A 21,406-nucleotide genomic window follows, 5' to 3' on the forward strand; every position below is an offset into this window, starting at 1 on the left:
CTGAAAATTCAGATCCTCTTTTCATTTTTTGTGTTGAAAATCATCATAGAATATTGAAGCGTAATATATCAGGAAAGACAAGCTAACCTTTGCCTTCTCTTTTCCCCTTTGATTCCAGTATACTGACTTGTTAATTTTGCAAATATCACAGCATCAAGGTGGCCCCTTCTTAATTTTTTGTTTCTGTGGTAACGTAGTGCTGAAGTTGATCTTACCCTCTGGACTTATTTGGGAAGAAGAAGTTTCTAAGCTCCAAGTCACTTGAAGATTGAATATTCCTTAAATTGTTTTCTGTTCAAGGACCATCAGAGTGAACCTAGCAATTTAGCGCACAATCAAGAAACACCACCTGGAAAACTCATTATGTAAAGCAAAAGTATTTTTTATGTTTAAAAGAAAATATTAAAAATATGCTTTTCATTCACTTTGCAAAACCTTTCTCAGTCTGTCTGGCTCTTGGACTTTCCGTGTAAATTAATTCCCCTTTCATCATTTCATTCTGAAGTCTCGTTTGCAGCAAAAAGTCATTGGATTGAATCATCACCAGCAATTGTTCTAACTTATAACATAGGAGGCCATAATATAACCAAGGGCCTGCGATAGAGGAGGTAATACTTGTTATGCTTATTCACCTGAAAATTATATATATTTTGCCAACGTGAATTTTTTTATGTCCATGCATGACTTTTATGGAGAGAAAAACACTATTTTTGATACGTTTAGAAAATATTCAACTTATAAAGTGAGTTTTTAATCTAATTTTCCTTAAGACTTTAAGACTGACAAATTTTTTATTTATGAATCTAACTAAAATTTTAAAATCACTTTCAATCTTTTTCCATTAATATTGAGTTAAATTCAAGTTAAACAGACTAAACTCTCTTCAAAAAAATCAGTCCCATTTATATTAGGCAAATTTCCTCAAATTTAGTATGCTTTTTATCAATCTAACATGTATTATTTTCGAGTACTGTAAAACTTTCCCAGGTGTGTAAACAATTCTTCTAAATCCAAGAAATTAAAATCACAAATATAGTGAGTCATAATTTCTTAATATATTCTAATATAGTCTCATACTTTTCCAATTAAAATCACAAATCTCAAGCCAATTAATCACGCTTTTTTTGAGATGTAATTGACATATGACATTGTATTAGTTTCAAGCGTACAACATAATGACTCAATGTTTGTATGTATTGCAAAATGATCACCACAATAAGTCTAATTAACATCCGTCAGTGCCACCTGCATGGCAGAGTGGTTAAGTTCCCACAATCCACTTCAGCGACCCAGGGTTTCACCAGTTCGAGTCCTGGGCGCAGACATGGCACCGCTCATTAAGCCATGTTGAGGTGGCAACCCACATGGCACAACCAGAAGGACCAACAACTAGAATATACAACTATGTACTGGGAGGCTTTGGGAAGAAGAAGAAAAAAACAGATTGGCAACAAATGTTGGCTCAGGTGCCAATCCTAGAAGTCCGTCACTACACACAGTTACAGAATTTTTTTCTTGTGATGGGAACTTTTAAGATTTACTCTCTTCACAACTTTCAAATATGCAATACAATATTATTAGCTACAGTCACCATGCTGTGCATTATAGCCCCATGACTTATTTGTTTTATAATTGGCAGTTTGTACCTTTTGACTCCCTTTACCCATTTCACCCACCCCCTACTCCCTGCATCTATCAACCACAACTCTCTTCTCTGTATCTATGAGATTGGTTTTGTTTTTTGGTTTTTTGAGGAAGATTAGCCCTGAGCTAACATCTGCTGGGCCACCAAAGCAGAGCACGCAAACTTAACCACTCAGCCATGGGGCTGGCCACAAATTAGAATTTCTAACTTGCTAAATTCTCTTAAACATTAAAATTTTAATACAAGTATATACAAAGTATTCCTAAACTTAAAGTGAAACTTTTAAGACTTCATCTCCATATGTATTTCAATTTAAACCTCCTCTGGACAAAAAGACACCCATAAGAAAAAGGTTTTATTGGGGCCGGCCCGGTGGGGGCAGCGGTTAAGTGCACATGTTCTGCTTTGGCGGCCCAGGGTTCACTGGTTTGGATCTCGGGTACGGACATGGCACCACTTGGCAAGCCACGCTGTGGTAGTTGTCCCACATATAAAGTAGAGGAAGATGAGCACAGATGTGAACTCAGGGCCAGTCTTCCTCAGCAAAAAGAGGAGGATTGGCAGCAGATGTTAGCTCAGGGCTTGTCTTCCTTAAAAAAAAAAAAAAAGAAAAAGAAAAAGGTTTTATTATCTAAAAAAAACTTAAGATTAACATCCCAAGAGAATTCAGATACTGTCTCAGAGGACCAAGGTTCTTTATTGGCCAGAGTTTTTGACCTGAACCAAATATTATGGTTGCGTAGTCTGCCTGATAGATTCTAGCAAATCTTCTCAAGCCACTGATAGGGATGATGAGTCTTTTTTTTTTTTTAAGTCACTATGACAATGAGAAACTCAAGCCGTTTCATACAGATGGAATTAATTTTGCCACTTTTATGCCTTTTGCCTGATTTGAGTGGATTAAATTGTCATTCCCCACCTTAGTACTTGATTGTCTAATCAATCTACTTACTGATTGAATTTGGCATTTGTTTCAAATACTTGGGTGATTACTGACCACCATGTCAAGGGCATTGCAGTGACACATCTCAAAGGAATTTGCATAAATTTGTGAATGGTTAGTCCTTAAAAGAAGAGGAGATGTTTCAGGGATGCATCACTAGCCACTTATTTGAGGTTGATTCCATGGGATGCAACTCTCAAAATAACTTTGCTTGAGATCACTATCAAAGAATCCTGTTCCTCAAACTCAAGATGCGGTTTCTTAAGAGCCTATGTGAACCAGATAAGGAAGCAGTATTGATGTTTTTGCCAGAATCTAATCTGTTTTGAACTCCCCATAGTTAAGACAATCAAGAAAATTAAGGGGCACTCATGAAAAACAGTGATAATGTAGCCCACCTGTCCATCCGATAGGCAAAAGTATTGCCTAAAACACTATTCTATTTTTTCGTTTGTTTTCTTTCTTCTTTTTTTTTTTCAATTCTTCTCCCCAAAGCCCCCCAGTACATAGTTGTAGATTCTAGTTGTGAGTGCCTCTGGTTGTGCTATGTGGGATGCCCCCTCAGCACGGCCTGATGAGTGGTGCCATGTCCACGCCCAGGATCTGAACCAGGGAAACCCTGGGCCACCAAAGTGGAGTGCACGAACGCAACACTCGGCCACAGGGCTGGCACAAAGAAACAAATTTTTAACAGAGATGTTCTAATTATAGTAACAATGATAATAGCTACTATCATTAGAATACCTATTATATACCTGGCATTGTGCTGGGCACTCTGGAATGCAAAGACCCCACAAGGTAGGAATTATGTTTCCCCATTTGCAGATGAGGAAACTGAGGTTCAGAGAGGCTAAGTAATCATCCAGGGCCACAAAGCTAATAAATGGCAGGATTCAAACCCAGATCTATCTGAAACCAGGCATTCCACACTGTCAGACCACAGGACAGACATCCCTTTCCCCTCCCAGGACTTCCTATACCTCACGCTTCTAAAGAGTAATGTCTCATCTCAGATCAGAGTGAGCTCAGTATCCTTCTGCTGTGATTTACATGTCAGGGTAAGGTACCACCACCTGCCCAGCTATCCAAACCAGAAGTCTCATATTGACCCACCCTTCAGAATTTTTAACACTCTGCAGGACAATTTGTGAGTACAGAGTAAATAAAAAACACAGTCTCTTTCCTTCAAGAGTTTCCAGGTTAGTGAGAGAACACCTGAAGGAACAAAAACCACGTTCAAGATAATATTTTGTATTGTGTTAAGATTTTGCATTACAACTAGAAGGATCTGCAACTAAGATATACAACTATGTATGGGGGCGGTTTGGGGAGATAAAGCAGAAAAAAAAAGATTTTGCATGAGCTCGATGCTTTGAACTTCATAGTATTAATAACAGCATATTTATATAGCATTTCACAGTTTGTAAACGACTTTCTGTACATTATCCTATCTATTCCTCTAAATCTATGTTCATTTACTTGAATTAAATAAATTGATGTGATCAGACTATAATGGAAGTGATCACAGAATCTTCAGGAAGTAGATAATTGGTGTAGACTGGAGCAGTTAAAGAGCATTTTTTTCAACATTTTATTATGAAAGTTATCAAACAGAGAGTTCAGAGAATAGCATATATGCCCACCACCTATTTTACATTTAACATTTTGCAATATTGGCTTTACCACATATCTATCTACCCACCCATCCAGCTTAATTTTTTAATGCTTTTCAAAGTAAGTTATAAACTTCAGTATATTTTATCCCTAAACACTTCAGCATTGCATATTCTTAACTATTAATGGTTGTTCACAATTTTTTATTATTATTATTTATTTCGTTTGTGTGTGACGAAGAGTGGCCTTGAGCTAACATCTGTTGCGAATCTTTCTCTTTTTGCTTGAGGAAGATCATTGCTGAGCTAACATTTGTGCCAGTTTTCCTCCACTTTATGTGGGATGCCACCACAGTGTGGCTTGACTAGCGCTGCTAGGTCCACACCTGGGATCCCAACCCGCAAACCCCAGGCCACAGAACTGGAGCCTGTGAACTTAACCACTATGCCACCAGGCCGGCTCCCACAATTATTTTTTTTAATGAGTTAAATTTTACATACAATGAAATTCACAAGTCTTAATTGTACCAATAGATGAATTTTGACAAATGCATACAAATTGGGTAATATTAATTTTATTTAAAGTGAGGAAATGGGGGCTGGCCCCATGGCTGAGTGGTTAAGTTGGCAAGCTCTGCTTTGGTGGCCCAGGTTTTCACCAGTTCGAATCCTGGGCAAGGACATGGCACCACTCATCAAGCCATGCTGAGGAGGCATCCCACATGCCACAACTAGAAGGACCCACAACTAAAAATGTGCAACTATGTACCGGGGGGCTTTTGGAAAAATAGGAAAAAAAATTTTCAAAAATCTTTAAAAAAAATAAAGTGAGGAAATGGCAGAAGCAGGCATAGAGGGCCAGAGAAATCAATATATTTTAATCCCAAAATATCCTGGTTTGACAACCAGAGACATGGATGAAACAGCACAAATTAGGAGGCAGAGTATTGTTCAAAAACATCTGCTAATGAAAGCAAAAAGAAATGCAATCAAACACAACGTTGCAAAAGATTTGTGATTTAAGCAAATCTAGCAATGGAGAAGAATATTCTGCTGACAAGGCACACAAGATAGAGATATACCTGGAAAATGATGGACGGAAAACAAAAGAAGCATCAACTCACAGTGATTTTTAAATAAAAGCATCTGATTCCATGATATGGGTGAATGACTCTGCACAGTGAATAGCCCAGAAGGACAGTCTCTGAAAGGATGTAGCTAATAGACTCATTTTTTTTTGAAAACTGGAAAAAAAAGGTACTTGACAATAATTTTCTGATGGAGGCCCAGAGAGATATGACTTGTCCAAACATCTCTAAATAACCAGGTCCTACCTCAATACAGAAACGAATCATCAGAGTTGGAATATGTGCAGCATGAACATGACTTGTATGCAGTGGTTGTAAAAGAAGAGATGCTGGTGAAAATGTGGAGAAAGTGGAACCCTCAGACCTCGCTAGTGTGAATGTAAAATGGTGTAACTACTGTGGAAAACAGTTTGGTGGTTCCTCAAAAAGTTAAATACAAAATTACCATATGATCTAGCAATTCCACTTCTAGGCATGGACACAAAAAGAATTGAAAACACATTTCAAACAAATACTTGTACACAAATGTTCATAGCAGCACTATTCATAATAGCCAAAAAAAATGGACACAACCTAAATGTCCATCAACTGATGAAGGCATAAACTAAATGTGGTATATCCATACAATGGAATATTACTCAGGCATAAAAAGAAGTGAAATACTGATACATGCTACAAAGTAGGTAAACCTCTAAAACATTATGCTAAGTGAGAGAAATCAGACACAAAAGGTTACGTATTGTATAATTCCATTTACATGAAACATTCAGAATAGCTAAATCCATAGAGACAGAAAGCAGACTAGCTGTTGCCAGGGGGTGGGGGAAGGGAGGAACAGGTGACTGCTTGATGGATATCAGATTTCCTTTTTGGGTGATGAAAATGTTCTGGATCTAGGTAGTGGTGATCGTTGCACAACATTGTGAATGTAGTAAATGCCAAAAATTGTACACTTTGTCATGGCTAATTTTGTTTTATATTATGTAATTTTACCTCAATTAAAAAAAGAAAGAAATGCAGCAGGGCCCGTGGCCGAGTGGTTAAGTTCATGTGCTCCAATTTGGTGGCCCAAGGTTTTGAGAGTTTGGATCCTGGGCTCAGACCTAGCACCACTCATCAGGCCATGCTGAGGTGGCGTCCCACATGCCACAACTAGAAGGACCCACAACTAAAATATATAACTATGTACTGGGGGTCTTTAAGGAGAAGGAAAAATGAAAAATAAATTAGGGGCCGGCCCAGTGGTGCAGCGGTTAAGTTTGCACTTTCTGCTTTGGCGGCCCAGAGTTCACCTGTTCGGATCCTGGGTTCAGACATGGCACTGCTTGACAAAAGCCATGCTATGGTAGGCATCCCACATATAAAACAGAGGAAGATGGGCACGGATGTTAGCTCAGGGCCAGTCTTCCTCAGCAAAAAGAGGAGGATTGGCAGCAGTTAGCTCAGGGCTAATCTTCCTCAAAAAAAAAAAAAAAAAAGACCATGTCAATAAGTGAAGATGTACAACTGTGACAAGTACTAGAAGAGAGGTTTACAGTGTTATGAAAGTATATAAAACGGAGATTTGGTGTGAGTAAGAGTATTTAACAGGTTAAAACATTCTAGTCAAAGAATAGAATATGCAAAAGGCCCTATAGCAGGAAGAAACATAGTGTCTTTAAGGATCTGCCAGAAGGCCATGTGGCTCTTGCAAAGAAGCTTATGAAGAGGTAGACCATGCAAAGCTTTCTGAGCCAGGTAAAGAGAGTCAGTTATTAGGTATTGTCTCAGCTCCAAATCCACCCTTCTGCTTTATAATTTTGGGGCTGGGAGTCTGCAAAGAATATTTCTCCTTTGTATACTGGCTTTCTGTCAAGCTCTCCCAACAGAGACTACTAGAGGGATATTGCAAGGCAGGAGGAGGAAAGATGGAAGCCTCCTTTTTGTTTGCTTCCTGTTCCATCAGTGGCCTCCCAGCAAAGCATCTTAATTCTGTCAGTGGCAGTTCCTTCCTGTTACAGCAGCTGAACCAGTTTGCAGTTTTTCCAACACTTACAGAACCAGTCTCATTACCCCTTCTTCAGAGACACCAGCTCCGACTCCCCAGTGCCCCCTACTCACAGGTCCGGGTCCCAACCCCTGGGGCCTTTCTTCTGAGTTCAGAGACACAAGGACCTGCCAAGCAGCACCTCCTCTTTAGAGGTCTGGGTTTCAGCTCTGTTTGGCCCCTCGTTTAAGTTTCTGTGTTTTAATAATTCCAACCTCTTCCCTTTGTTCTCTCAACCCTAGGGGTGGTAGCTGTTTCTACAATTACTACCTCCATGATACCTTAGGTTTCTCCTTTTCATTATTATAGACCAAATCACAACCATATGCCTACTAACACTCCTCAGTTGCCCTATAGTTACACTGAAACTCTTTCACTCACACTGAGTGTGGATCCAACAAACTCACCTGACAATTCTTTTTATTTTGGAGTAACGTCTGCTGCCAGTCCTCCTCTTCTTGCTGAGGAAGGCTGTCCCTGAGCTCACATCCATGCCCATCTTCCTTCACTTTATGCTTCATATGCAGGACGCCTACCACAGCATGAGTTGCCAAGTGGTGCCATGTCCGCACCTGGGATCCGAACCAGCGAACCGCGGTCCACTGAAGCAAAACTTGCACACTTAACCGCTGCACCACCGGGCTGGCCCCTCACCTGACAATTCTAATAGAGAAGGGTAGGTATAGAGCAGGCAGGAACAGACACGAGTTCTCATCCATTCTCCTACGTATTGTAATTCTGTACAATTTACTTAAACTCTCAGTTCAGTTTCAGTTTCGCCTGCCTCACAGATTGCTCTGAAGATTAAGTAAAACAATATGGAGAAGAATAAGTAAGATGTGCATGAAGCACTTAGCACAGTGTCTGACTCACAATAAGCATTCAATAAACGTGAGCTATTATTTTATTGCTGGTTACAATTTATCCAGCTATGCGTACCAAGACCTCGTTTTTTTTTTTCAATTGGTACCTGAGCTAACATCTGTTGCCAATCTTTTTTCTTCTTCTTCTCCCCAAAGCCCCAGTACATACTTGTATATTTGTAGGTCCTTCTGGTTCTGCTATGTGGGACACCACCTCAGCATGGCCTGACGAGCAGTGCCATATCTGCACCCAGGATCCGAACAGGTGAAACTCTGGGCCACTGAACCAGAGCGTGTGAACTTAACCACTCAGCCATGGGGCTGGCCCCAAGACCTCATTTTTTAAAAAATAAAATAATGCCTAGGTGTACTCATCATACTGTCCCTTGCAGATTCCCTTTTACTCTGTCTGTTCTAGTCAACTGACCTCCTTGTTTTTCCTCAAATGCCCAAGTTACGTTTCTTTTTTTCGCTTCTTGGAGCCTTGGTATTTGCTGAAGCTTTGCCTAGGAAACTCTTCTCCAAGATGGATGCAGGTCTTGCTCCTCCCTATTTCCTTAAGGTCACTAATTAGAAGTGACCTTCTCAGTGAGGCCTTCCCTGACCATTTTATTTAACATGGAAGCTCTCCCTAACTACTTATTTCCCTTTCCTACTTTGTTTTTCTCCATAGCTCTTGTCATCATCTGACATGCCATGTATTTTACTTATTTATTTGTTCATTGTCCATCTCCCACCATTAGACTATAAACTCCATGAATGCAGAGATTTATTGTTTGTTTTGATCTTATTATACCCCCAAAGTCTGGAACAATACCTAAGATTACCAGTGGTATGCTGATAATCTTGCTTTCCAAAAAAAAAAGGCCTGATATATAGTATTTTCCAATATCCACAGTGTAAATACTCCCACTATGACCTATTTTAAGCCACCAACTAAGTATTTAATAATCAACTCTTGCAAACCAGTACAAGCTGGCTCTAGCACTTCATTGTATATCTGTGACATTGAGTAAGCTATTTAACTTTTCCTAAGTCTCAGTTTTTTCATCTGTGAAATATCTCTGGGATAATAATAGAACTACTTTATAAAATTGTGACAAAAGTTAAATGAGTTAATACAAGTAAAGCACATAAATCAGTGGCTAACACATTGTGTTAATTTTATTATTTTTATTCTATTTCTTTATCATGTGACCTTTTCTCCACAGCCTACCAACATTGCTTCATCATTTCCAATGATTTTTGCTACATTTTCCAGTGTTTATGCTGACTGAAACAGGTCTGTCAAGTTCTGTGGCATTCTTCGATCTATCAACAGAATACCTAGTTTGTGGGCCATGACTTGCTGATAACCTACAGGTATAAAATTTTGGCAAACATTTCTCAAAATGTTGACTAATTGTTGTGTTTCTCCCTGTGTTTGTGATCTATTCATTGCTTTGACTACTTGCCCATCAGAGAGTCTGCTATAATGGAGTGTAATAGAGTTTCCCACTGAGGATTTGGGGAGCGCAGAGGAGTCCGGGAAGTCTTACTCCACTTTCTTAATCTGTTCCAGAAGTCTCAAATTGCCTGTATCTCCTTGCCTAGGAAATGTCTGTCTTTAAAGATATTTGTGTTTTACTTCCTCCGGGAAATCGGCCTTGATCCTGCCCTCATTATTGCAGTTGTTAGACTGTAATTCAACTTTGTTTCTTCCGCACTTGCCCTCACTACAAGTCTGTGAGCTACTCTGAGAACATGGACTGCTTCTCCTTTATCTCTATCCCTCCAGCTCCTACCTTTCTCCCCTGGAATGTGCTGGTTGTTTAATAAATGTTTGTTGAATTGATGGGATTGCTTTGGAGATGCGTCAGTACGGAGCCAGACTGAGGAGGGATGAAAGAATTTCTCAGAAATACAGCCCATTACCCGGTGACAATTAAGTATGGACAAGCAGGGCACGTTCTCACAGACAGGAATTCTGTATCATTTGAAAGTGGGCTGTGGCGGTGAGTTGAAGAGTCAGAGGAGATTCCATTGGAAAGAGAGATAAGGGCTAATTTGTGAAAGATCTATTCTCTGCTAAGAACAGCAATAGTGGTGTGCTGGAGTGGGCTCATACCAGCTCGTGAAGCAATTACTAAAGGTCTAGGAATTTTGTGAGCCAGTTGATCTCACATTGGTAGCTTGAAATCAGCCAGTGTGAGCATTTACACCACAGATATCTGCAAATGCTACAAATTAACATTTCCTTTTATCTCAGAGAGCCGGTTGTTCATAGGCCACTGAAAAGTTCTGGACATCACATTCAAAGTGTTGCTACATCTCATAATGTTGTTATAAAGATTAAATGAGAGAATACACATGTAAACTACTTAGAGTGGATGGTGTAAAGGAAGCACTCCAAAAATACTGTTTGATATTCTCATTCATGCAAAATATTAAGTACCTATTTCACGTTATATATCATTCCATGCACTGGGAATACAGCAGTAAACTAAACAAAGTCCCTGCCATTAAAATTTTTAAATTCTAAGGATATGAAACAGATTATTAAAAGAAAAATAAATATATAATAATATACCATATGGTGATAACTGCTCTGAAGAAAAATAAATGAGGATAAGGGAGACAGAGAAGAACAGGACACTGCTTTATTTAGAGTGGCAGAGAAAGCCTCTATGAAAAAAGGACACTTGGACAGAGACCAGAAGGAAATGAAATGAAGTGGTTAGTTTTGTGAGTATCTGGGGGCAGATCTTTCCAGGCAAAGAGAACAGCAAGTACAAAACCCCGGGTAGAAGCGTGCTTAGTGTGTTTAAGGAAAAGCACAGAAGACAGTGTGGCTGGAGTGAGCAAGGCAAAGAGAAAAGAATCGGAGGTCAGAGAGCTGGGGAACACAAGGGGCAGATCAAGAAGGGCTCGTAGGTAAAGATTTTGGATTTACTTTCAGCTAAATAGGGGACAATACTCCTTTGTGCGGAGGAGTAGATGATCTGACATGTTTTTAGAAGGATCACTTTGCTTACGGTTTCTGTTATGTTAGAACGGTATCTTGACTATGTTAGTCAACTACTTTGAAGAATAGATCAGATTGAACAGAGTTTGAGGGCAAAAGAACTACAGGAGGCTCTACTGAGAATTTGGCTAATTTAGGATTAGTAAAATCTATAAGATTAATGAGATCTGGAATAAAACTGTTTGCGCTTAAATTATTATTAACAATGTGACCTCAGACAAGCAACTTACCTTCTCTGGGCCTTCATTTCTTCAACTGCAAAATTATTATTATTACTATTTTTTAAGATTTTATTTTTCTTTTTTCTCCCCAAAGCCCCCCGGTACACAGCTGTATATTTTTAGTTGTGGGTCCTTCTAGTTGCGCGTCAGCATCGTTTGATGAGTGGTGCCATGTCTGCACCCAGGATCCGAACCAGTGCAACCCGGGGCCGCTGAAGCAGAGCACATGAACTTAACCGTTCGGTCATTGGGCTGGCCCCTGCAAAATTATTATAATAAACAGGACCTCTCTTCAAGCATTTTTGTGAATATTAAATGAAATAATTCATGTAAAGTACTTAGCACAGTGCCTGAAAAGCAGCGACTGTTCAATAAATCTGATCACTATTACTTTTTTTCCAAAGGGATAAAGATTTGAAGTAGAACGGGAAAGGGAGACAGGCAAAGGTGAGTGTGTAGGGGTAAAAGGAAAATATGGAAAATCTACAGGGAATATAAATATAACTTTTATTTCCCCCTCTGGCCTCTGAAAAGTCAGAGGTCTTACCCCTAGGCACGTGGTGGGAGGACAGAGGTCCTCTGGGGCAGAGTTCAAAGCGGCCAGGATCCAGCTCTCCCATTTATTTCTAAGGTTGCATCATCTGGGTTTTTATGGCATCTTTAATTTCTACTTTAGCCAGGTATATAGAAGTTTCTGCATCTATTTTACCTCCTGCAATAAAAAGGCTCTGGTGAAAATAAGAGGAGGTGAGTAGTAGGAGGGGTGATGATTTAGTAACTAGGATAAATAAGCCTTTGAAAAGCCTTAAGGCCTGAAAAGTGCTTATGAAGTAGCAAGAAAGAAAAAAAAAAGACAATAATATAGGTAAGGAAAGCAGGGAAAGTGGAATAAGATGTAAGAGTACTTGTGACTACCTGTTTCTCCATAATTGCCATCCAATGGTTTTCTTTGGTGGTGCTATTTTGAGCTGGGAATGTGGAATCTAGATTGGACTTCAGATCCTGTTTTAGGCCCAAGGGAACTGTGGGCTGAGCTAGGTAGGGTGAAATTAAGGAGGTGAGATTTCAAACCCACGTGTGTAGGGCCGCAGAAAAGGGAGAGACAAGTTTTGGGTCTTAGGGAGTCAGGAAGTAGGCAAGAAGGAATCCAGAGGGGTTTGGGCTGCAGAGCATCAATTAGCAATGTTTTTCACCACCCCCACTGCCACTTTTTTTTTTAACCTTAAACACATAATTACACTGGCACATTCAATCATACAATTGTTTCTTGGTACATAATTTCCATTAAACCAGGCACAGGCCCACTTTTTCTCTTTTTCCGTTTCTGAATGTACAAAGCTGTTTACTGAAGCATTGTTTATAACAATTAGAAAAGTTATAAATGACCATCACTAAGGGAATTATTTATTGCAACATTGTTTATAAACATTAGAAACAAAGTGAATGGTACCTCGCTGAGTTACCCTTCCTTAGCTTCCAGTCTCTGTCTCATTTCCCTATACCCCCTACTCTACAGAGACCATTCACATATATGTGTACATCTGTGGATAGAATATAATTTTTTTATGTTGAATTTACAATATTTTCCTTAATGGCTTGTCTTTTTCATGTCTTAAGCATATTTCCCCGTACATCAAGATCAAGATAATTTCCAATATATCTCTTTTAAAAATACATGGTGATGACCTAGACATGTGTGACATATATGATTGTAGAAGTGGGTTATACAATTCCTAGCTGGACAACGGGAACATCACTCATTTCTCTCCCTATCAGGAATGTGAGTGAGAATAACATTATGGGAATAATCTTGAAATCATTTATACTACTTAAACTATAAATAAATTGCAGGATTTTAATTATTACAAGTAACAGATGACTTGTGACACATTTTGCAACTGTGGAGTTATATCTTTGGGGAATCTATAGAGGGCAACTTGGAATCTCTATCAAAATTATAAATGCATATACCCCTGTGGCTCAGATCTCCCATTTCTGAGAATTTATACTACAGTTCTGAGGCACACATGTGCTGTACTATTTGTAAATGTAACATTGTTTTTAAACTGTAAAAGATTGGAAACAATCCAAATGTCCTTCAATAGGGGACTGATTAAATTATAGTGCAGTCACACAAGGAATACTATGTACCAGTAAAATAAAACAAGATAATTGTATAAAATGTATTATAGTGTGTCCAAAACGTGTTGTTTAGTGAAAAAAGTAAAATGGAGAACCATATGTGTAAATGCTTCCTTTTGTGTAAAAGGGTCAAAATATATTTGAACTTATATTCAAATTTGTTTATATGCCTTACGATATCCTGAATGGATTCATAAGAAAGTAAGGGTAGTGGTTACCAATGGAAACAGGACCAATGAGAGACAGGAATTTGAGAGAGACTTTTTTTTTTTTGAGGAAGATTAGCCCTGAGCTAACTACTGCCAATCCTCCTCTTTTTGCTAAGGAAGATGGGCCCTGAGCTAACATCCATGCCCATCTTCCTCTACTTTATACGCGGGATGCCTACCACAGCATGGCTTTTGCCAAGTGGTGCCACATCCGCACTTGGGATCCAAACTGGCAAACCTTGGGCTGCCGAGAAGGAGAATGTGCGAACTTAACCACTGCACCACCGGGCCAGCCCCAGAGAGACTTTTTATTGTGTCCCTTTTAAATAGTTTCTGGCGTTTGAACCATGTGACAGCATTAACTACTTAAAATTAAATTATAAGAAGTCTGGGGAGTGGAGTACCAGCAGATTCAGAGACTGTTTCATTGACTTCTTTATAACTGCCCCCTTTCTCTTTATCTCTAGGCTGGCATGAGTTTCAAACCACAAGAAACATGTATTAGGAATTCTTAAATTACAGTGGCTAGATATGGGGCTCCCAAGGGACAAAGTAGAACAGGACAAGTCCCTACCCTTGAAGTGGTCCAGGTGGATTTTATCACTCTTTTTAGCGGCTAGGACAAGAATACAAAATGTTCTCTTCTCTCCTCCCCTTCTCCCTCCCTACTTATAATCTTGCAAAATGCTGGAAATGTATTGAAATTCCTACTTAATTCTCCTCCCCCTCAGTTGGAGAGCAGCTAATGCTTGGGAGCTCAGGAACTTTCCATCAGGCCCAGACTAGAGAGATCTCAGACCAGGGCCAAGATTCAACCCACTTCCCTTGGGCCCCTGGCGCCTTGTGGAGGTTCTTGGACCTCTCAGATGCTGCTGTGACTGTGGTTTCCGGCTTCCTGAGTTCTCATACTCTGCTTGGTGCTGCAGATATCATACCCTAGTTTCTGCTCTGGAGACTGACATGGTCAAGCTTGGTGATACTCTGAGTACATGGGGTCTGTGGCTGTGACTCACACCTAAGGGGTTTGCTTTTCTGTTTTAATTTTCCCCTTGGCAGATCCATTGTAATTGCCTTGAGGTTGTGTAAGGACAGAGTATAAAGGTTCTCTGGGGAAAGGTTGAGCAAGATCAATTTTCTATTTGAATATCCTATCTCGTGTGAGGTCTTTAGTTCTGCTTCTCTTTTTTTTTTTTTTTTTTTTTAAGATTTTATTTTTCCTTTTTCTCCTAAAGCCCCCTGGTACATAGTTGTGTATTTTTAGTTGTGGGTCCTTCTAGTTGTGGCATGTGGGATGCCACCTCAGCATGGCTTGATGAGCAGCGCCATGTCTGCGTCCAGGATCCAAAGCGGCAAAATCCTGGGCCGCCAAAGGGGAGCACAAGAACTTAACCACTCGGCCATGGGACCGGCCCCTCTGCTCCTCTTTAACTAGGGACGTTTTGAATTCTAGACGATGAATCCCTAATAAGAAAGCAATCAGAAAATCATTTATATAGAATTTTGCAGTTTACAATACATTTTCTCATGTTATTTAGCGTAAATGTGACAATTCCTTGAGTGAGGGTGGATAGCATCCCGTTTTACAGTTGAAGAAAAGTGGAGAGAGAGAAAGGATTCTTCCATGCAGGTATTGAATGCCTCTTGGGCTACTGTATACCTTGTGTGTATGTAGGGTTTCATTGTGAAGCTGTCATCTTGTGGGCTGGGACCACAGTTCTGAAATGGTTGGATACTTAGCAGTAGAGATTCTACTCTCTGGAGTTGAGGGTGCTATACATTTATTCTTTCACTCCTTCACTCAATCACAACTATTAGTTGAATGCCTATCTTGTACAAGGAAAAGTTCTACCTAAGAAAGGATTGGGAGGTTGATATCAACTACTAGTGAGATGCTGGGAGGATCTTAAGGCAGAAGGGTAGATGCTGCTAAAGAGGCAGTTGTAAGACTTGGGCTATAGAGCAGAATTTTGCAAACTGGATGTCTGTGGCTAGCAGCCAGTGAATGTCCAGTTCTAAAGTTGGCAAGCCAGGTTCCTGCAGGTTTTTAAATCCGGAAGAGCTTAACTCCTGGGGTATTTTATTCATATCTGTATCAAATTATTTTTGTCTGGCCAGTATCAGTCCTCCTCTCTCTTCCTATTTGGGAGAATATCCTTAGGGTCAGATTGTTCCTGTCTTCTTTCCCTGGCAGGCTAGACTAATCCACGTGACCTGAGATTGACCAATTAACAGCAGCTCCTGGCCAAGATTTTGTCTCTTGAGTGAGTGACTCAAAGACAAAGGGATGTTAGGATTGAATCCCAGCTGTGGCGTGTAGTGCTGCTGGCAGCAGCAGCTGCTGCTTCTTGGTGGAGCTGCTCTTGTGCCTGCTTGTTTTCCAAGCCTGACCTCCTGTCATGCTCTGGGCTCCCAATATCCTTGTAATATCTTCCTCTTTTGCTTGTACTTACAACAATTTCAGTGCTTATACTTGCAACAGACAAAAAGAATTTTAACCTACAAATTGTGACTATTCTGTACCAGGCTGTGACTTCCTTGAGAGCAGGGCCTAAATCTCATTCTGCTCTGTGTTTTTGGTGCCCAGCTCAACCCCGCATCTCAATACATGCAGGTTGAATAGGTGAAGAAACATGTTATATTTACATGGGGCTATGGAGTCTGGGATTCTTGGCATTACTGTGGTTGTGGGGCAAAAAAAGTATCTATATGCTACAACAGCCACTAACATTTGAGCAATTTCATGTTAATAAACATAAATCCAGAGGATCCTGGGAAGGTCCTTTCTTCCTGTATTTGAGCACTTTGCTGAGTTCATGCACATGGTTCTAGTCCTCAAATTCCTGAAGTTTTTTTTTTTTAAATATGGAATGCTTCACTAATTTGCATGTTATCCTTGGGCAGGGGCCACACTAATCTTTTCTGTATCATTGCAATTTTTGTATATGTGCCGCCAAAATGAGCACAGCTGAAGATTTTGTCCCTGCTTTCACAGAACCTCTTCCTAAGCACTGCTCTCTGCCCTGACTGTTTCAGCTGAGGAAACATTCTCTTCAGTCTCCAGCCCTGATTCGAAAAGCACCTCTCCTGTGAACTCATGTCATAAAGAAGAATCTACTAATTTTTTTCAATATCACTTGCTGTCCTTTCATCCCTTCCATGGATACGCATTGGGCATCTACTATTTGTCAGATTTTCACAATTCATTGTATACAAGATAGTCCCTAACTCTAATTTGAGAAAAAGACAAATACAAACTAGAGAACAAACAAATGAAATAATTACAAAGTATGTTAAGTGCTCTGTTGAAAAAGAACTGTGATAAGGTAGAGAATAATTGCCATGAGGGAGGCGTGTGATGGAGGGGAGCACTTCTACATAATGTAGTCAAAGAGGATCTCACTGAGGAGATGACAAACTGAGATCCACAGTTTGAAGAGTCAGCTTTGCAAAAAGCAACAGCCTATTCAATGGCTGAGTAGCTGGAAAGAGCCACAGAAACTAACAGAAAGTCGGTGTGGTCAGAGGATGAGAAAGGTGGAGGATGCAGATAGAGAAATTGATTGGTTGTTTTAAGCAGGGCGGTGACATGATTAGATTTACATTTTAAGAAGTGTAGTCTTTTAAGAAGTGCTCTGTCTTTCCAGTGTAAAATAAAGTCATTATTGCCCTCATACATAACAAATGTTTAGCATTTCTCCTTGGGACTTTCCAGGTCCCATTGGGAAAACATCTCAGACCCTCCTGGGGTAGGCGCAACTCCGACCTTGGTCTCCAGAGGCAAAATACAGCTCCTCTCCACACCTGCAATTGGAATCCTTTCCTAGGAGTTAAAGAGGCAAAGTGGAGAAGGGATTATGGCAAAGATCCTGAGGAGGGAAGGAAACCGCCTTGTCTGAGGATTTAAAACAGGCTGAGAATAGGGGCTGGCCCCGTGACCGAGTGGTTAAGTTCGCGCGCTCCACTGCAGGTGGCCCAGTGTTTCGTTTGGTTCGAATCCTGGGCGCGGACATGGCACTGCTCATCAGACCATGCTGAGGCAGCGTCCCACATGCCACAGCTAGAAGAACCCACAACGAAGAATACACAACTATGTACCAGGGGGCTTTGGGGAGAAAAAGGAAAAAATAAAATCTTTAAAAAAAAAAACAAAAAAAACAGAAGAGGCTGAGAATGTGGGGAAGTTGGATGTGTCAGAGCATGAGAAAGGCCGGTTATGTCCAGACTTTGAAGAGCCTGGTAGATATGCTACAGTGAAGATTTAGATCTTAATCCTAAGAACAGTGGGAAACAGACCTTGAGCGGGGGATAGCTGTGATTATATCTGCGTTTTGAAAAGCTCCCACTATGTGTGTGTGAAGAATGTATTGCAAGGGGAAAGGCTAATGGGGGTGGAGGGGACCACCATCACCTAGGAGAGAGGTGATGATGGCCTAGAGTGTTGGCAGTGGGATGGAGAGAAGTGGGAGGCTTCGAGATGCATTTAGGAGGCAAAATTAACAGGTCCAGTCCTGGGCTTCGTGTGATCACAGCGGTTAGCGGTGAGCGAGGACTTCGTCCTCCAGACCAGAGCGCCGGCCAGGTTCCCGCGCGTCAGGGCAGTGGGCGTGGCCCGCCTGAGCTGCCGCCACAGCGATCGGGCGGGGCGGGGCCGGGGGCGGGGCAGCTGGGGCGCTGCGTCACTCGGTGGTGGCGATGGTGCGTGTGTGTGTGGGGGGCGGGGGATACGCTGGGCGCGTCCCGGGGGTCACGTGGTGCGCAGCACGCAGAGTCCTTCTGTCGGTTGGTCCTGGAGCGGCGCAGCCGGAGCGGGGCTGTGAGGTGAGCTCGCGGCGAGGCGAAGCCGGCTGGCCGGGGCTGGGTCCGGCCGGGCCCGCGCCGTGCGCGCGCCGTGCGGGCGGGGACCGTGACGGACGCTACCGCTGCTTCGGTCCCCTGCCTGGCCCCGCTCCCCGCCTGGCCTCGCTCTCCCAGCCGGGAGGGAGGCCCGGGGACCGCTGTTGAGAGCGTGGCGGGCGTGCTAGCGGCGCCCAATCCCCAGGGCTGCCTGCGGGAGTGACGGCGGCCGCGGCCAATCAGCGCCGCCCGAGGGGGCTGGGCCGCGGGGTGCGGGCCCCGGGCGCGGAGCGGGCCGTGTTGGGGGTGGGGGGTAAGCGCTAGGGCCGGAGCCTGAGCCGTGTGGCCCCCAAGAGCTCCACCACCAGGCCCTGTGTTGCCTTGTGCTTTGGGAACGCGTTTTCTTTTATTGACTCTTATCCTATTCTGGGGAGTACACCTCTTTCTCGAGCCCCCGACTATGGGAGTGTCCCTTTTCTCTGTAGTTTTGAAAATGTAAGTGGTGCACCCCCTTTCTTAAGCTCCAGCCCTGGGTTTTTATCTCACTTTCCAAAGGCCTCCAAACTGGGGATGTATCCCATTTCCCAAGCCCCCTCCCAAACTGGGAGGGTACTCCCTTGTTCGAGCTTCCAGTCTAAGTAAGCACTCCTTTTCAAATTTGGGGGTTTGCCCCGTTAACAAGTCTCTCAAATCTGGGGTCCAATGACCAAAGTTTTGGCATACTTATATTCCCACAAATCCAAGGAAGACTCCTCTTTACCAGGCCCCAAATCTGGCCACATGCTTTCCAGAATTTCTTAAATTTAGGGGCCACTTCCTTTCCCCAACTATTCAAATCAGGGCATGCACCTCATTTCCAGAGTCTGCCGAAAATGAGATCCAGTTCCTGAAGTTTAGGGGTACGTATTTGCAGTTAGACAAATAAGGGAATTCCCTGCCTTTTTCAGTCACTCTATTCTTGAGTTTGCACCCTTTTTCCTGAGTTTTCCAAATTCAATTATCCTGTTTTCTGGGGGAGACTCATTTTCGTATCTGAAAGTGTATTTGTTTCCTCTGCCCCCAGAATGTACGAAATGCACGCCTTTGGTTACACAGTTCTTGGGGTGCAGCCACATTCCTGATGCTTCTTAAATCTGGGAGGGTACGCCTTTTTTCTGAGTCTTCTCATTCCCAGGCAGTGCTTGGTGGTGGTTTTTAGCTTTTTTCCCATCCAAGACATTTTCTCTGCTCAGTTTCCTTCCCTGTTTGGAACCACGTTTTCCTTTAGATGCTGTCCCTGTCTGGTCAGCGCACCCATTTCCTCTTCCTTCCTCGGGTGAATGCGTATCTGTCTTCAACACGCCACTTTCTCTGCCTCTGTGGCCTTTTTTTTGAGCAGACTTCCTATAGTCACACCTCCTGAATTCCCCTCCCCCAAGGGGAGGATTCCCCCTCCTCCTAAAAGGAGGCCTGTGTGTTGTCTTTCATGTTTACTTTATCTTTTATCATTCAGCTTTCTGCTAACAGGAGCTCTTCTCTCTAGGCTTGCCCTAACCCCGGGCATTTTTTGGGTTTCTCATTCCCCTTGGACACTGCTCTGCTTACCTAGTGGCTGTAGAGATTTTCCCCTTTCTTCCCCCTGAGCTGGAGGTGGCCTCAAGTCCAGGACTGCCCAACCTCCCCAGGGCTGGATTTAAATTGGAAAGGAATCCCCTCGCATTTCTTTGGTTATTCACAGGACTCTTGATCCTCATGGTGGTTTCCTTCCTATGAGATTCTTCTTAGATGGATACTGTTTTCTCCTTTGCTTTATTTCCCTGTGTTGGGGAAAAAACCCTCAAGAGATTCTTCTAGTGTTGCTTCCAGCTCATAAGCTTCCTCCCTACATTGGCTTTCTTCCTTCCTTTTATCAAGAAAAGAGGTTATTTGGAGAAATCTCTTGGTCACTCTTTTTGTTCTTGTCCCTGAGGTGCGGGTCGGGTATGAGTACTTTTTCTCGCCATCATCCTCTCACATATGGGCCAACCCTTGTTCTCAACCCCTATCTTAAAATCTGCAAATATCTCAGACCTCTTGTCTCTTAAGAGCCTCTCAGTAGGTTCTTTGTTTTGTGTTTCCCTTTGCCTTTCCAGGTCTTACTCGGGGCTTCTCAGCCTGAACCCCAACCAGATTAATTTCCCCACAGCTGGAATCCCAAGTGCTTATGGGATAATGACACCCCTGACCTTTCTCCCATTTGGGAAGTACTTGAGTGCGCAGCTGTATGAGGCCTCAGTCCGAGAGGGAGTTTGGCCTTGAGAAGCTACACTGGCAGGATAAGGCAGGAAAATACTGCATTTTCAGAACCATGTCCTTTTGAATCTCATTTGGAGATTGGATGTTTGCCAAGCACCTGCTTCTTAGGGATGCAGGGGATTTAATGATACTCCCAGGAACCTGTAGGAATTAATGGGGCTTGTGGAGAAGTGCTCTGAACTCAGTGTTAGAACTTGAATAAAATTATACATTATTGTATTTTCAAACAACTAAGCTGTTTTATATTTCATGTACATGAAAGCGCTGGAGCTAAGTTGTGTTATTTCAGGAAGTGAAATAGATCCCACATTTAGATCATATAGTCATTAGTAAGTACCAAGTTCATTAAAAAACATTAAAGGTCTGTCTGAGCAGTACCTAATAAAATATGGTATGCGGAAAGTGAAGAGGTACTTTGTCTCTTTCTTTGCTTGTTTGGTCCTTTATCTGTGTACTGCTATGTACAATGCACCCTTAAAAGTATTGTACACCAGTGCATCTCTTGAATGTACGTCTGAGTCAGCTGGGGAGGGAGGAGTGTGTCT

At 42.0% G+C, this 21,406-nt stretch overlaps 1 protein-coding gene and 1 non-coding gene across 4 annotated transcripts in view; one reads left to right on the forward strand and one right to left on the reverse strand.

Moving 5' to 3' along the window:
- Positions 1 to 16,610: 16,610 nt before the first annotated feature.
- On the reverse strand, positions 16,611 to 16,717 carry LOC123277473 (U6 spliceosomal RNA). The gene has a single exon (XR_006514424.1). It is a non-coding gene; the product is annotated as a U6 spliceosomal RNA (small nuclear RNA).
- A 1,687-nt stretch (positions 16,718 to 18,404) lies between these two features.
- Positions 18,405 to 21,406, forward strand: part of PHF20 (PHD finger protein 20) — a 143,943-nt gene continuing 140,941 nt past the window's right edge. For 2 of the 3 annotated variants that reach the window (XM_044747851.2, XM_070485837.1), the window contains exon 1: positions 18,405 to 18,572. The gene's annotated coding sequence lies outside the window, so the exon portion shown is untranslated. The remainder of the gene's footprint in view (positions 18,573 to 21,406) is intronic. The other variant, XM_044747852.2, reaches the window with a different exon arrangement.

The sequence above is a fragment of the Equus asinus genome, chromosome 15, assembly GCF_041296235.1.
Source record: "Equus asinus isolate D_3611 breed Donkey chromosome 15, EquAss-T2T_v2, whole genome shotgun sequence".
NCBI classification, from domain to species: Eukaryota; Metazoa; Chordata; class Mammalia; order Perissodactyla; family Equidae; genus Equus; species Equus asinus.